Source organism: Scyliorhinus torazame, chromosome 17, assembly GCF_047496885.1.
Source record: "Scyliorhinus torazame isolate Kashiwa2021f chromosome 17, sScyTor2.1, whole genome shotgun sequence".
Lineage (NCBI taxonomy): Eukaryota > Metazoa > Chordata > Chondrichthyes > Carcharhiniformes > Scyliorhinidae > Scyliorhinus > Scyliorhinus torazame.
The window spans coordinates 31335338-31352982 of record NC_092723.1 but is presented as its reverse complement, the minus strand read 5'-3'; the positions used below and the strand labels follow the sequence as shown (position 1 = coordinate 31352982).

The 17645-nt window shown below is 44.6% G+C and overlaps 1 protein-coding gene across 3 annotated transcripts in view; it reads left to right on the top strand.

The window, feature by feature from the left end:
• The window catches only part of LOC140393814 (plexin-A2-like), a 582987-nt gene that overhangs the window by 69825 nt on the left and 495517 nt on the right, over positions 1-17645 (top strand). The window lies entirely within an intron of this gene.

The window sequence follows — 17645 nt, the reverse complement described above, 5'->3', positions numbered from 1 at the left end:
GACAGCTCAGCCAGGGATCAATACAGCACCATAATAAGTTAACAGTGATTATCTCAGGAGTGTGTACATCGATGACCCTGCCAAAGCTGAGACGAAATGGCTGAGTATAGGAATGAGATTTTTATTAGGTATTCAACACCCAAAATCTATTCTCTTTGCAGATACTACCTGACTTGCTGTGTGTTCAGTATCAAAACATCTTTTCCATCACTTCCTGAAGTCTGGTGCAATCACCGTTGACTTATTGTGACACAGCGAATCAATAAATATTTCCCCGTAGATTACTTTTTTTTCTCTCCCAATTCTTCACGCAAGTATTAAATGTGAAATGTTCACATTTACAGTGTCTCCAGAAGGATCCCTATATATACGTGTACATCATTGTACAAATAGGCCCCAAGGAAGCGTTTCCTTAACTCCCTTCTGTGGTATCATTTATTAATATAAATGATCAAAAATTCTTTTTAATGTCATTTTTGGTAGTTATTAATAATAGTGGTTCACCATCGAGTTACCTTCAATTTATTTTTGACTCTCTTAAACCTGGGCAAGATGTTTAGACGTTTTCTTCTTTGAATGTTTCAACTTACAATGAAGTAATTTACAGGGAACGCAGTCTATGGATTCTTATATTTGTTGCTGTATTTTATTCTAGAGTTATACAATGAGCAGAAGTGTAAAATTTGTAATTCTGTAGAGTAAATTCTGCCCATTCTGTGCGAGCCTCTCTATACGAGGAACAAAGGAGCTTTGGTAATTAGTTAGTAGCTGCTGCGGCTGGCATGAAGATGAACACTTGTGGTTTTACACCCAGCTAACGTGTGATATTCGTGGTTATTGACAGTAAATTTGTTTCTGGGTAAAGTTCCTCATGAAATGTTACACAGTATGGCTAAGAGTTGAAGCCGTGTTCTGTTTGCAGGAACAGAGGTAGGCTGTTTGTGCCCTTGAGCATGTTCCAATATTCAAATTGTGGCTGATCTGAAACCTAATTTCACATATCTACCTTCGCCCATGTCACGTCAATCGTTGATTTAAAAGTGACAAGTGGCCCAGCTTCAACTGCCATTGATAGAGGATAGTTCCCTCTACATTAAGTGTTTCCTAACTTAGCTCTTAAAAGATCTTGCTCTATTTTTCGTGGCTATGTTTTCTCTTACCCAAATCAGTGCAAATTATGTGCCTGTTTCTAAAAATGTATCCTTGTGATGCTGGCAATGCTCGTGAAGACATAATTAATGTACATCCCTATTTGCATTAAGAATGATGAACCTTCCTCTGGGTGATAAAGGCTCTTGCCTTTGGCGTTCAGTCCTTTATTCTTTGCAGTGAAAATGTGGAACTTGCTCTTCCAAAAAACTGCAGATGCTGGGTGAATTAACATTTTTCAATAATGATATCGATAATTATTATAATTGTGTCTATAACCATATAGTTGCATAGGGCCTCCAGTCTCCAGTGTATGTTTCTGCTTGCACCTGAAGGCACCATCATAATCTACCAGAATCTGCACTTATTTGGTCATAAAATAGCATATTTTGAGAGGGAACAATGTGTTTGTTTTTTAAAGAATGATCTTATAGCATTAACATAGCCAGGTATGTTGATCCAGCAATGGTTTTTAATGCAATGTGCAGTGCCTGGTGTCGGAGAGCATTTGAAGAACCCGGGCTGTTTCAAAACGGAACCTTCCAAGCAGGATCTCTTTATTTGGGGAGCACTGAACTAAACATATTTTCTAGTTGAATGCAGACACCATCATATAAGACTTGGTCGAATACAAACAAGATTAGTCTATGACAATATCCATTTCTCTGGTTCTAATTTTTAAAATAAATAAATTTAGAATACCCAATTCATTGTTTCCAATTAAGGGGCAATTTAGCGTGTTCAATCCACCTACCCTGCACATCTTTGGGTTGTGGGGGCGACACCCACGCAAACACTGGGAGAATGTGCAAACTCCACACAGACAGTGACCCAGAGCCGGGATCGAACCTGGGACCTCAGCGCCGTGAGACTGCAGTGCTACCACTGCGCCACCGTGCTGCCCTGGTTCTAAATTTTTGATTGTGGTAAACAGGCTCTGGTTCAAGAAGAATGAACTCTCCCTGTGCCTTTCGTTCCCTCGGAGTGTCCTGAAATGCTTCGGACCCAACAAACTACTTTTGAAGTATAGTAACTTTTTTTTTTCTTTCTCTTTATAAATTTAGCGTACCCAATTCTTTTTTTTTCCAATTAAGGGGCAATTTAGCATGGCCGATTCACCTCCCTGCACATCTTTTTGGGTTGTGGGCGTGAGACCTACGCAGGCACGGAGAGAATGTGTAAACCCCACACGAACAGTGACCAGGGGCCGGGATTGAACCCGTGTCCTCGGCGCCGTGAGACAGCATGCTAACCACAGTGCCACCATGCTGCCCCGAGGTATAGTAACTTATTATGTAGGGAAATGTGGTAGCCAATGCAAGCATGGCAAGCTCCCACAGATACCAGTTAAATAAATGACCACCTAATCTGAAGGTGATGCTGATTGCAAAATAAATATCGTGCAGCACCCGTTTTCGCAAGATCTTTTCCCATGTAGTCGAGACAGCAGATGGGCCTAAGATTAACATCTGATCTGAAAGACAATGGCCGTGATTTTCTGGGGCCGTTTCTGTGGCGGAGGGGGTTGTCCTCGTGAAGCCGATATAATAATCCTGAAAGGTATTATGCAATGAAAGTGAATATATTTTCAAAGTAACCAGTGACAATATTTTGTTCACCCATGCAACCAGTGTTGATCAAAATTTCTTGATTTTTCTTGGTCTCCCACTTTTTTTATGAATATATTTATTGAAATTTTATAAATAAAGTTAATCGTATTAAGTATTCACAGCAAAGAGATAAAAGTACAAAGTCAAAACGATTTAGACAAATCTTTCATCAAAATTGTAGCATAAAACTAAGTTCCCCAACAGCTGACGGTGTCCAAATCTTTAACAAATTAGATAAATGGTTGCCACCTCAGCCGGAATCTCCCCACCGACTCCCTGATGATATACTTAATTTTCCCCAAGTGTAGAAATGACATCAGATCGCCCAACCAGGCAGATGTGCTGGGAAGTGTGGGAGACCTCCAACTAAGCAATATTTGTCTCCTGGCCACCAACGAGGCAAAGGCGAGGACATCCGCCTGTACTGCGGAGTGAAAGGCTGGTGAGTCTGAAACCCCAAATATGACTACTAGTGGACATGGATTTAGAACCTCCTGAATAATCTCCGACATAGTATTCAAAAAGGAAACTTGAAAGCTAGCAAGTTTGGGACAAGACCAAAACCTTTGGTTAGCTGGCGCTAGCAAGCAAAGATCATGCGTGTCTTCCACATCCTGGAAAACCCCACTCATCCTCGCCTTGGTCCAATGCCTTCTATGTGTACCGTAAACTGAATTGGACTCCTTCGGGCACAGGAGATGTGGAGTTCACCCTGTAGAGGGCTTCCCTCCAAACCTCATCAGTAAGCACCAGACCCAGTTCTCCCTCCCACCTCTCCCTCACCTCACCTAAAGGGGTGAGATCTGACGAAAGGATGAGGCCATATACATCTAAAATACACCCCTTCTCAGCCTGCATCAAGGACAAAACCATCCTCCGTCAGGAGGGGACAGGGCTCCAAGACTTAAACAAAGAGTCCAAACCCAAAAGCAAAAAGGTGATTATTACAAATAGGGGCTAAAGAAGATGGGGAGAGAAATTTCAAATGCCGCCGAAACTGTTTCAAAATCCTGAGAGAGAAAATCACCACAGGAGAGTCCCGTAGGGGAGAAAGGCATGGGTGCAGTAATTCTAGTACGGAGAGAGGAGGTGATGCATGAGCGAGCCTCCATTGTGCCCCAAACTGAGTCGGGGTCGTTGAGCCACTGCAGGATTGTTTGTTGGCTGCCCAATAGTAAAACAAAAGATTTGTGACGGACAATCCTCTCTCTCTCTCTCTCTCTCTCTCTCTCTCTCTCTCTCTCTCTCTCTCTCTCTCTCTCTCTCTCTCTCTCTCTCTCTCTGGAGTAGAGCACTGTGGACTCTGGGGCATTTACCAGTCCAAATAAAATCAGAAATCAATTTGTTGACCCGAGCAAAAAATGATTTGGGCAAAAAACAATAGGGATCCATTGAAAGAAAAACAGAAATCTGGGAAGCACATTCATTTTGATTGTTTGGATTGCACTTACCAGGGATAGAGGGAGGCTACTCCACCACTGCAGATCCGCATTGACATTACTGATGAGACTTGAGTCTATCCCCGCAGGAAATCCCACCGCTCGGACATTTTCCCGCCTTGAACAGTTTTCAAGGTCACTTACTTATTGGCCTTTAGGATTTTATTGCACTCAACCACTTGAGGTTAAGGAGGATTCCAAAGAAATGATCTATGATCCGTGAGGGTCATTTCAGTGCCTTTCAGCGTGACCCCACGTGCCGCGAAGATTTTATACATTCTTTTCAGCTTCGAACTGCTGTGGGCCAGAGCCTGATCAATTGATCTTGTTAGATCTGTCGCCAGACTATGGCAGTGCTTTTCTAATTCTCCCGCCATTATGAGGCAGAGATCGTCTGCCATCAGTGGCATGGTTGGTCGTGGATAATGATTTTTATTAGTGTCACAAGTAGGCTTACATTAACACTACAATGAAGTTACTGTGAAAATCCCCTAGTCTCCACACTCCGGCGCCTGTTCGGGTACACCGAGGGAGAATTCAGAATGTTCAATTCACCTAACAAGCACGTTTCTGGGACTTGTGGGAGGAAACCGGAGCACCCGGAGGAAACCCACACAGACATGGGGAGAACGTGCAGACTCCGCACAGACAGTGACCCAAACAAGAATCAAATCTGGGACCCTGGTGCTGTGAAACAACAGTGCTAACAATTGTACTACCGTGCCGCACTAGTTGGAAGTCCAATTGCACTGGCTCACCATTGACTCGGACATCGCAGAGTTCTCTTCAGCAGCAGACCTCCAAGAGCCGGTGAACTTGGCTGAACTTGCTTCCACCTTCTGCGGGCATATATCTTTGTGGTCACCTTCAAATTTAGAGACTGTTCCTAAAGCAGCACTGACATTGAGGTGTGTGTTCCTGAGATGGTAGAGGGTGCAAGTGAGTGCTGTGATGACCCTACAGGTATGCTGTTCCGCTCCCTCCTGGCTCATCAGATAGTCGTCGTTGTCATCCTCTGGCCTTGGTCTCTTCCTGGAGGCACCTTTTTCTTTATTCATTCTTGGGATGTGGGTGTCGCTGGCTGGGCCAGCATTTGTTGCCCATCCCTAATTGCTGTTGAACTGAGTGGCTTGCTAGGATATTTCAGTGGGGCAGTTAAGAGCCAACCACATCACTTTGTGGGTCTGGAGTCACATGTAGGCCAGACCAGGTAAGGATGGCTGATTTCCTGAAGGAGTGAACCAAATGGGTTTTTACGACAATCGGCAACGGTTTCATGGTCATCATTAGACTTTTAATTCAAGATTTTTTAAAATTAAATTCAAATTTCACCATCTGCCATGGTGAGTCCACTACACCACCACCTCACTTGTAAGTGAAAGAGGAGAGTGCAAGTGATGACATCAGCTGCATCCAACATGGAGGCATATTCAACCTTCTGGTTTCCATTGAATGAATGAATACTTACTGGGTGGATGTCCAAGTCCAATGGATCTTTCCTGCTCCACTCTGCAAGCTTAGGGGCCCACTCCTCAATCTCCGAGAGAACTGAGCAATGGGTGACTCCCTCCCAGCTTCACACTCTCTCTCTTGTGTCTGACCTTTCCTGTTCAAAGAGGAGTTGCATGGATTGGAGCAGTGGAAATTGATTCATTCATCATATCACCTTTCGGAAGGTAGCCCAACTTTGTGGTCGGCCATCACTGGTATGAATTGGACAGGAGGCTTGTGGACCAGCTGCCTCCGTAATGCTGCACATATCGCGTGCAAGGGAAAGGCTCAGACAGGCATGTGATTTATGGAGGTTGCTGGTTTCCCCCGGCATCTAAGCCGGTTCCCCCCAACTCCTCTTCCAGTGTCCATGTGTGCTGAAGGGTGAAGGAGACTCAGTGGTCACTCCACCACAGTGTGGATGCACGGAGGTGGGACTGTGAGGCAGGACATGCCATTGTCATTGGGGCTTGGACATTTACATATTGAATTAAGCCTTTGTGGTTTAAACACCATCTGATGAGACGTACCCTGCTGGAGCGATTAAGATCATTCATCTCTTGCACGGTGTTGCTGACCTTCTGTACCACCTGGGTACTAATGGTATTGGCCACTGGTGCTCATGCAACGATGGTCTCCCTGCTTGACCACCACCTCTCATCAGGGGTGTACAGTATGTTCTTGCACACCTCAACATGTTCCAGGGAGGCACCACTGAATTCCAAAGTTGGTCCAGCAAATGACCTTGCAGTCATCTCTTTTTGGTCTGATGTTGTTGAGGCCCGGGCACCTTTTAAATATGGTACCTGGATATGACAGTGGCACGCAGGCCACCAAGCCTGGCCCACCACAGAAAATGACACACAACCTGTTGAAGCACAATTAATTAAGTTGGGGCCAAAAGATTATGCAGGATTTCCTGTTGGCCTCCACAGTGGAAAACATTCCCTGCTCCTGCCGAAGGACGTCGTCTCAGTTGGGGGAAGCCACCCCTTGTATTTAGTGGTAAAGCCATCCTGTTATACCTTCAGTTGCCAACTGAATTCACAATAACCCTCGTCTGTGTGCACTTTGCTGCATTGTATATATATATAATGCAGCTGTGAGAAAATCTCTAATGTTGTGGAACAATTTTGTTGCCACTCAAATGCCAACTTTAATGATAGGTGGGTATAATTTGTTGGTTGTATAAAGTGTCATGTCTAGCGATTCTTTGTCTAATTCTAGTGAAAAATGACCAAAAAAGCTGAATGTTCAGTTTCTATTAGTTTGACATACTTTCAGCAAAAATTACCTCAGACTAATAATCTTGATATTGATGTGCCTTCAATTACCACTAGACGAGAATGGTGAAACAATCAAGCTTTTATTGCACAAGATGTTGTGCCTCCTGTAGCTGGAACCAGAATGGGAGCAGCGCAGGAGAGCACACACTTTTATACGCCGCCTGCTGGCAGGGATTTACCATAGTACTTGTAATACACGGGCAGTGCCGTAATACATACAATATATCACTAGTGGTGTCTACCATATAGTTTTAAGAAAATCCATGGATCTTTTGTTTGAATTATGGCTCAATATAAAAATAATTGAAGTATATTATGTAGAGGCTTGTGACTTACAAATTTCTGTTTCGCAAGCTTGACTTTTTTGCTTTCGTTTTTTTTGTATTTCTGTCCCATAAATTTAGTCACATCTTGACTTTCTGACATCTCTCCCCTCCTTAATTTAGTATCACTTTAGATATTTTGTAGCCAAGAAGTAGTGAAGCCACACTGGTTAATTGAAGAGTGGTGAGTGCTGAAAGGTTCTTGTGAAATAACAGTCAGCACATTGAAGCCTGACAATTCAGGTCTCTGAAATGTAAAAAGCATGTTGGGTATCAAATGGAGAGTGCTCTGTTCTTTTATGACTGTATTTTAAACCGGATAGGACATAATCTTTTACCTCAGTGAAAAGTTGTCAGTTATTATTTCAGTGTCAGAGGCACTTTAGCTTTCTTTTCCTGTTTACTTAATGGAAGCACAGTTTCTATTTCTCTTCCCATAAGAGCCTCGCTTAATCTCCAATATCGAGGTGTGCGGATGCATAATTCGACGCGATGTCCTTTTTACAAAATGTCAATACAAATTTTTCAAATGCCAGGCTTTCATGCTGGTTTTTGATTGAACTATGGAAACCAGGTTTGCACCATGAACACTAAAATGATTATAACTAGGTTTCCAGTTAATTTATCTTCCATGATAGCTAAAGTGTGCTCAGCGGTAAGTACTGCTGCCTCGTAGCGCCAGGGATCCCGGTTCGATACCGGTCTTGGGTGTCTGGGTCGAGTCCACACATTCTCGCTGTGTCTGCGTGGGTGTCCTCTATGAGGCATGATCAATTGCACAAAGATTTGAGTTGGGTACAACTGAGGCTTTATTGCTCTAAGATGTGTGGGCTCCCACAGCAGCTGGTGAAATGGCTGCAGCATGGAGGACACACATATTTATACTCCGCCTACTGGGCGGAGCCAGCAGGCGGGGACTACCAATGTACCTGTAGTACAGGTCCTACCGTACATCACCTAATAGAGGTGCAACAGTGGTTACCACATTCACCCCTGCTAAAATTGAGTCTGGTGGGGGTGGTGGAGAACTACATACAACAATGGTTTTCTTTTTACAGTTACATTTACAATTTGTGGGAAAGAAAAATGTATTTTGAAGTCCAGTGGACCAGTTGGAGGTTTAACCGGTCCGGGGCCTTGATGTGCCGCTGGGAGCGACGTTGTGGTGGCGGCGATGCCGATGCTGGTCTGGAGCCTTCAGGAGCGTGGCGTAATCCTCTTCATCCTCGAGCATGGGCAGGGGAAGGCTGGATGGTCCCGGGGGAGGGGTTGCAGCTGTAAGCGCCGCCGGGGAAGGAGAGGGTGGTGTTGGGGGGGGTGTGCGCCGTCGTGGTCGGTCGTCGCTGGTGTAGGATGACGGGGGGGCCCTGGTCCTGGAACGCTGGTGGTGCCCATCTGCCGTGGGGGAGACAAGATGGCGGCGCCTGAAGATCTCGGAGTACAAAATGGTGGCGTAAGATTTAGAGTAGTACACAATGGCGGCGCCCATGCCCGCACGTGTTGCTCCGGGGGAAAGATGGTGGCGCCCATTGGCCACGCGTGGTCTGCAGAGGTGAAGATGGCGGCGCCCATTGTCCGTAAATGAGGGGGGTGGGGGCGATAGCGGCGACTGTACGGGCCTGGCAAAGTGCCCCTTGCTGCAAGCCTTACAAGGGTGCACCGCAGGCTGGGCAGAGTTGGCAGGGTGCTTCTGCTGGCCGCAGTAATAACATCGGGGACCCCTGGGGTTTGCTGTCTGGCGCGTGGCGCAGGTGTATTGTCTGGGTAAGGCCCCCGCTGGGACGGCCGTCTGTGGGGTCCACGATGCATAGGAGGGGTGGGCCGCGTGGCTTGGGGTGTAGGCCTGAACGTTGCGCGAGGCGACCGTCATGGAGAGCGCTAGTTTCTTTATCTCCACTAGGTCGAGCGTGGCCCCCTCTAACAGTCGCTGGCGTATGAGGTACGATCCAATCCCCGTAACAAACGCGTCCCGCATAAGGAGATTTGAATGTTCAGTGGCCGTAGCGGCCTGACAGTCACAGTTCCGGACGAGTGGGATTAGGGCCTGCCAGAAGTCTTCTATGGACTCACCAGGGAGTTGTGAGCGAATGGCGAGTACGTGCCTGGCGAAGAGAGTGTTTCTCCTTGAGAAGCGTCATGGCTTCGGCGTAGTTCGGCGCGTCCTCGATTAACGGAAACACGTTGGAGCTCAACCTTGAGTACAGGATCTGTATCTTCTGAGCCTCCGAGACAGGGGTGGACGCCGAGTTGATGTACGCCTCGAAGCAAGCTAGCCAGTGTTGAAAGTCCTTTTTTGGCGTCACTTGAATGCGTATCCAGCTGCAGGCGATCCGGTTTGATAGGGAGGTCCATCTTTTGAAAATCTTAGAGCAATAAATTGAGGCACGATCAATTGCATAAAGACTTGAGTTGGGTACAACTGAGGCGTTATTGCTCTAAGATGTGTGGCCTCCCACAGCAGCTGGCGAAATGGCTGCAGCATGGAGGACACACACATTTATACCCTGCCTACTGGGCGGAGCCAGCAGGCAGGGACTAATGTACCTGTAGTACACCGTACATCACCTAATAGAGGTGCAACAATGGTTTACCACACTCTGGGTGTTCCGGTTTCCTCCCACAGTCCAAAGATGTGCAGGTTAAGTAGGGCTCTGGGGATGGGGCGGGGGGATTGGGCCTAGGTAGTGTGCTCTTTCAGAAGGTTGATGCAGACCCGATGGGATGAATGGCTAACCTCTGCACCGCAGGGATTCTATGCTTCAAGGATCTTTAGTCTTGTTAATCTTCTGATCTCTTTTTCTTTATGGTGAACAGGTTTTTTTTTTTTTTTTGTCTGTCAGTTTCTCCCATACTGTGCCAAGACTTCCAATATTTTCCACTTTCCTTTTATTTTTTACCTCTCCATGTTTTGGTGCTTACCAAGTTCCACTTGCATTTTGCATCTGAGGCATTGAGCATCGCATACTGGTTCTTACTGTTTCTTTTTTGCACACAAATGAGCTTCTTATCCACCATTTTGTCCTTGCATCCTATCTCCACCTTCCATCCAGATGTTAGTTCTACATAGAAACAGTTATATAGTACCGATGCATTCCATATGGTCTTTTGCAATTGCGTATAAAACATTGCTCAAATATTGTCACGTTTAGTAAATTGCTATTCAATTGTCACTTTAAAAAAAATCTATTCTATCCTGTTCTTTAATTGCACCATATGCAAGTCTGAGTTGCATCACCACTAGATTAGAAAGACTACTGCCAAGAAAAAAAAATTAGCATGAGATGAATATGTTGCAATAATAAGTAACAAAGTTTTAAAATTCGTCTCTACCTCGTGCATGGGAAGTCGGTAGGATTGACATTTGGAGAAATTCATCTTTCAATTGGTGTCTCGTGATTAAGACTAGAATAGTCCTATTGGTCCCTTTTATTCATTAATGAATTTTATCAACAAAAATAATTGTTCTCGATCATTGATTTTGTAAACTTGGTGCTGAAAGGGTCAACTTTTTACTGTGAATAACCTTGTTTGTAAGGGCAGAAACATCCTAGTTCGCCTTGGAGGAGATGCAGATGAAAGGGTTAAAGCAATAGTTGGCCTCAACGGTAATTTACATTATCTCAGCGACCCTTTAGAAGTGCCCCCAGTGGAATCCAGAAAGCATGTCCTTTTAACAAACCACAACTTCCTCCAATAGGTTCACACGCTTTTCAAAGCTTTAGAATTCATGGATGGAGCAATCCCCTGAGAAATTGCAAATTGGCCAAGTGTTTGGGCCACATTCCTTCGTGCCATTGTCATCTGTTTATTAGAAAAACGGCATCCGAGTCTGCTGCACGGCAGCCACAACACAGTGCATAAGGTAAGCATTCTGTTTGCCAGCAAAGAGCATCAGTCAGAAGCAATATTGTGCACTAACATATGGAATCACTCCAAGGAGCCATTCTTGGACCATGTTTTTTAAATTCGGCCAGAAGCACAAGGCTGGACAAATGAATGTGCCCGTCCAGTAGAATTGAGAGGTTATTTCTGTGCAGCATGTCAGCGTGCAGACTTTGATAGACTTAAAAGTTTTCATGCTTTCGAAATCTGGTTTGCAAAAGCCTCCAGCAACACGAGGAATACATACATATAAAAGCTAGCAATGGATTACTGCCTCCATGTGAAATAACTTCCATTCTAATCGACTTTGATAAGTTAGAAGATACCAGGCAAATGAAATGTGCTGTTCTAGTGACTCAATTACTTATTTTCCCTAACGTCTGAAATTCCTCTTTGCATTGACTTAAAACCTTGATGTTGAGCAGTGCCAGATAAGTGTATTAAGATTAGCTATGCAAATTACTCGGGCAGCCTTACGGGGTAAGTTGAATGTGAATAGTTGCGTGCTTTTTAAAAAAAAAATGTAAAAGGGCCGATTGGTTATTTGCATGTTTAGCATGGTTAAACAGGCTGCCAGATTTTTTATTTGCATGTTCAAATACTTCTGCGACCTTCAAAATAATTGAATTGACTGGATCCAGGCTGAGGTCACGTTGGTTTTAAAATATCTTAAGAGCTCTATTCACCAAAACCCTTACTTTGGGAACAAGGGGGAGCATTAAAAGACCGAAGGAACAAACCAGACTTAACTGAAAGCCTGATGTGAATTGAGTGGAAGGCACTTTGGGTTTGGCAATCATCTGGCCCTATAATTTGGCTTAATTCCCAGAGTAACTGTGAAGATTTAATGTTTGTTTTCTCATTTTTTTAATGAGTCCCTGTGGATTTGTGAGCTGGACTTTAGAGGAGATGGTCAGCAACAGAGCAACAGCTCAATGGCCTGACATGACCAGTGCATAACAAGCAACGTAACACAGCAATTTTTAAAAAATTCTCTTGTAAAATCTTTTATGTTTCAAGACCATGCTCTTTGTCTCTTGTAATGCAGCACGGCCATCTTCCAAAGGTGAATACATTGTTTTCAAATTCCTTCACGTTTTTGACATTTCCTGGAGCAAAGGTTTGCACGGTTTAATGAGCAACCATCAGCCGCCTGCATTTCTGTTTCAGCAGACTTTTTTTGGTTTCCAAGTTCACGTAGGCTTGACTCATTTTCCTTTTGGATACTGCTCAAGGTTTCGGGCAGTTTTCAAGTCCGTTAGATTTGTGCTTCATTGCTTTGGGGTGGGAGTAGGCAGCGAGAGTCCAAGCTGTTTTTGTGCCCGAATTGTGGTGCTGCTGTAAAGAAGATGTGATGCAAGGACTAAATCTTTAATACTGCTCTCTGCCTCTTAATAAAGCTCTTATAAAATTGGCCTTCCTGCAAATGCAATTTTATGAAGAAGCTAATGGTTAACTATTTCCCACCCAGGCATCAACTTGATAGAATGCTGAATCATAGAATCATTGAATCCCACCTGTGCACCGGGAGGCCGTTCGGCCCATTAAGTCTATACAGACTCTCTGAAAGAGTACTCTCCCTAGGCCCTATCCCCATAACCCCACCTAACCTTTTGGACACTAGGGACAATTTAGAATGGCCAATCCACCTAATTTGAACATCTTTGGACTGTTGGAGGAAACCAGAGCACCTGGAGGAAAACCGCGCAAACATGGGGAGAACGTGCAAACTCAACACGGATAGTCGCCGAAGGTTGGAATTGAACACTGGTCCCTGGCAATGTGAGGCAGCAACTAACCACTGCCACCGTGCCATCCAGGGGTGGTCTGTTGCATTTATATTGCTTTTACTGGACAGTAGGGCGGTGCCAAATTGTAAAATACTAACTTGCGAATCATGACATCAGACATAATAATGATCAGCAGTGTTCTGAGGGACACCGTTGACCCTAGTTATTAACATTTTGTTCAACTGAGATGATTGCAAGAATATAGCATCACCATAAAGGTGTATATTTAGCATTTCATTTTATTATTTTAACCGCTGCATTACGTTTCTCTGCCAGTACAAATGACATGACTCAATGCTTATATCTCTGATTTAGCTGTGTGTTCAATGCAATAATGCCTTGATGGCATTCTGAATTGGACCAGGCTTTGGACATGAGAAATGGTACACACCAGTTAGGAACTCTAGTCGAGGAATTGGCCTTCTGGCCCCTTGGCCTCAAGAGTCGTCTGTTCTGGGATTTTCTCCATTTCCATTGATACTTTCAAAGAACAAAAGGAACTTGCACTTGTATCGTGCTTTTAGCAATTTCAGCACTTCTAGGAATACCTTTTTGAAGTGTTGTTGTTGTTGTAATGTGGAGAAATATAACATTGTGTGTTAACCGTGTATCATCCATCACTGCAGGTCTTGAACACAACAAAAACTCAAGCTGGCACTCGTGTAGTGCTGAGGGAATTTTGCACTGTTCGAAGTGCTGTGCTTTGGATGAGACATTTAACCAAGGCACTGTTCGTTCGCTCAAGTGGACATGATGGGGGGTGGGGTGGGGGCGAAAAAGCCCCGTGGCATTATTTCAAATCCGAACACTGGGAGTGTCTGGCTAATATCCTGGCTAATACTTATCACCCCACCAACGTCAAACAAACAGATTATCTGGTCAGTATTGCACCGCTAATTGTGGGATCTTGCTGTGCATAAATTGGCTGCCACCTTTCCCATAAATAGGGGATCGGTTAGCTCAGTTGAGTGGACAGTTGATTTCTGATGCAGAGCGACACCAACAGCGTGGGTTCAACTCCCGTACCTGCTGAGGTTATTCATGAAAATCCCACTTTCTCGACCTTGCCCGAGGTGTGGTAACCCTTGGGTTATATCACCACCAATTGGCTCTCAAAGGGAACAGCAGCCTATGTTCCTCTGGGACTGTGGCATATTGGCTGCCACCTTTCCAATAATACATCAATGACACTACACTGAAAAAATATTTTGTTGTCTTTGGAGTGTCCCATCATCATCCAAGTTCTTTCTCATCACAACCAATTTTCACACTGCAAAATCTCAAAGAGTAAGGCAATAGATGAGCAGAGAGATGTTAGTCAGAGCATGGTGAAAATTTCCTGCTGGTCTCCGTGGTTTTGTGGCATCCATTTATATCCACCTAATGAAAGCAGACAGGTGACAATTTAATATCTCATCTGAATGAGAGCACCTCCCAGCAGTGCTGCAAGTCAGGATGGTGTGTGGCTTTGAGGGGAACGCTCGGGTGATGATGTTCCCATACATCTGCAACCCTTGTCCTTCTAGGTGGTTGAGGTCATTGGTTTGGAAGGTTCTGTTGAAGGAATCACGATGGGTTGCTGCTGTCCATCCTGTAGACAGCCCACACTGCTGCCACTGTGCGTTGGCAGTGGATGAGGTGCCAATAAAGAGGGGGCTGCTTTGTCCTGGTGGGGTTGAATTTCTTGAGTGTTGGGAGTGCACTCATCCAGGCAAGTGGAAAGTATTCTACCGCAACCCTGACTTGTGCCTTATAGGTTTGTGCAGACCAGGTGAGTTGCTCGCTACAGAATATTCGGCCTCTGACCTGCTCTTGTAACTACCAGGGGCCGGTTTAGCTCAGTGGGCTAGACAGCTAGTTTGTGATGCTGAACAAGGCCAGCAGCGTGTGTTCAATTCCCATACCAGCTGAGGTGATTCATGAAGGCCCTGCCTTCTCAACCTTGCCCCTCGCCTGAGGTGTGGTGACCATTGTGTTAAACCACCACCAGTCAGCTCTCCCTCTCAAACGGAAAAGCAGCCTCCGGTCATCTGGGACTATGGTGACTTTACCATTACCTTGTAGCGACTGTTTTTACATGGCTAATCTAGTGCAGTTTCTTGAAAATGGTACCCCCAGACTGCTGTTAGCTGTATTGGGAATATAGCATTATCACCCCAAATTAGATTAGGTCATTTACATACTTCAGCCATTCAGCTGCACCGTCAGTGATCATTCCTATTTCTAGTAGGTTTCCTGAGATTCAGGGTGAGCCCCATAACTCAAGCTATCACTTGGATAGCCAAAGATATATTTACTACAAGTTCCCATTCTCCAGCACCAAGTATGAAATGTCTCAAACAATAATAAAAGTACCTTGGTAACTTTCCCATTTGGGATTCTGTTGCTGTGGGGTGCAGGGTGGGAAAGCAAATCTTTTAATAGTGTTAGCTCTGCTTGTTGGCCTTGGAAGCTGCTGAAATCATTAATATAGAAGAAGCTTGCAGAATTGTCCTGTAATAACCACGTTGGTAATCTGAGCCTGCATGGACGGGCCGTGGACTCTTGAGGGTTTGGCAAATAATTTGGTTCCAATTCTGAGCAGTGAGGATCACCATAGAATGTTATCAAAGGATGGATCTGCGGATCTGCATTCAGCGACTGAGCATTCGCAGAATGAAAAGCCCCTCTGCGGAGATTAACCGAACATTCATTGATTGGAGACCAAAACTGCATTGATACAAACTCATTGAACAGTTGTTTGAATGATTGGATTAACACATGCTGTGCTTAAGGCTGCCCTGCATTGCAGTGCGACTTGGGAGAGGACTCGGAAGGGCTGATTTTTAACCCCTCCTTGCCTGGTGGGAAATGGTGAGGACAGAGTGTGGACGGAAACAGTAAAAACGGGCCAATAGGAATACTGGTCTGTACTGTTTTTTTGTTTCTTTCTGGGATCCCAATTATGTCAGCGTAACCATGGCATTGATTTTCTTTTAATAAAGCACACCAGTCTCAGACAAAGTTCTTCATGGAGCAGGGGAATGAAAGAGGGCAGGATGAGGGAGCGGGACAATCTGAGTGGGCAGGATGAGGGAAAGCGAAGTCTGAACATGCGTGAAACAGAGTATCAGAGTTGAAATTATAAGCATTGATCATACTCCCCTGGAGGGAATGGGCTCTAAGATGGTGCTAAACTAGCCTTTTCTTTGGACTGATATGTTTAATCGTAGATCACCAGCTTTCAAAATCTTTTTAGGTTATCTTCAATGACTATCCAGTTACCATCTGACAGTTGTAAATGATTCTCCATTTGATTGATAATTGTTTCATCACTAGCGAGAGGAGCCCTTGAGACTTTGAAAGGCTGGATTTTAAAATATTCCAGTTACAAAAGGTCACCATAGCCCTATTTTTCAGTTGGTTACGACAAAATAAAAATCCTTGCACGTTAGACTGGCTAGGAAGCCAGTAAGCAGAGTTCTTTATTCCAGCTGTTATGTATTTTTAAAAAACCTGATGCAGATGTGATCTGTTTCTGATAACATCAAAACCAAATAACATGTCCGACCCTGTTCTAACATGGGTTACAGTGTTCTTCCGTTAGATAACATATCTTCTCCCTGGTCTCGCCAGTGTTGAGGGTCTAGATAACGGCTGCAATCCTGTTACAGTAACAGTAATATGGCTTCATTTTCAAAATATTTGTGCTGAGGTGAAGCTTGTCTTTGAGCAACATGAAAACAGCTTATCGATTTTTTTGTTTTAAATTTAAAAAAAAATTTAATTTGTGCGGTAGTGAACCACATTTTTCCCCTTAAATATTTTCAGCCATGGCGCAAATACTATAAAAAACATAGTCATTCCTGTGAGTAATGTTCAAAATAGAAACCAACTTCAAATAAACAACTATTTCTATGAAGCGTGATGATAAACTACAAATGTATGATGTTATTTTTCATATCAATAATTTTTTTGGTTTTAAATACATGGGGCTGAATTCTCCACCGTCGGGATGCTCCGTTTTGCCGGCAGCCCGGGGGTTTCCCGGCGGCATGGGAAACCCAAGGGGAAACCCCATTGACTAGCCGTCCCGACGGTGTGCTGAACCAGAAATCTGGTGCGGTGGGACGGAGAAACCTGCCCCCTGCGTTGAGTTAGCATTGTAAAACTTGTACTTAATTTAGCCTAAGTGATGACAAACAGATAGGCCTGCAGTTTCCTGTGTGTTTGCATGCAGAGACACTCAACCAGGAGCCAGAACAAAGTCACGAGTGTAAATGAGATGCAATGCACCCATCGATTCCCCCGTCCAAACACAGATGCACTCGTAGTAATGGCTTTACCTTGGGTTCAGAACCTTGTGGCTAGAGTCCCTGTAATTTCACTTGCCCAGAGGCTCCCTTTGGTTGGGGGGGGGGGGGTGGGGTTAGAGAAGAAGGGAAGGAGGGAGGGCAGAAGAAGGGGGGGGGGGTTTGCCGAAGGGTGGGGGAGCGAAAGGGAAGGGGGGACAGGGGAGACCGAAGAGGAGCAAATCTTTTTCAAGTATCCTTTTGCAATTTTCTGTGCTGAGCTTTCTGTCTTCACGTATTCTCGCATGAGACTTGCACTGCATTTTCTATTTCTTTTAAATGTGTTTTCTGCTGTATTTAAAAATTGAAAAGCTTCCCCTAATTTCAGGTGCCCAAATATGCTG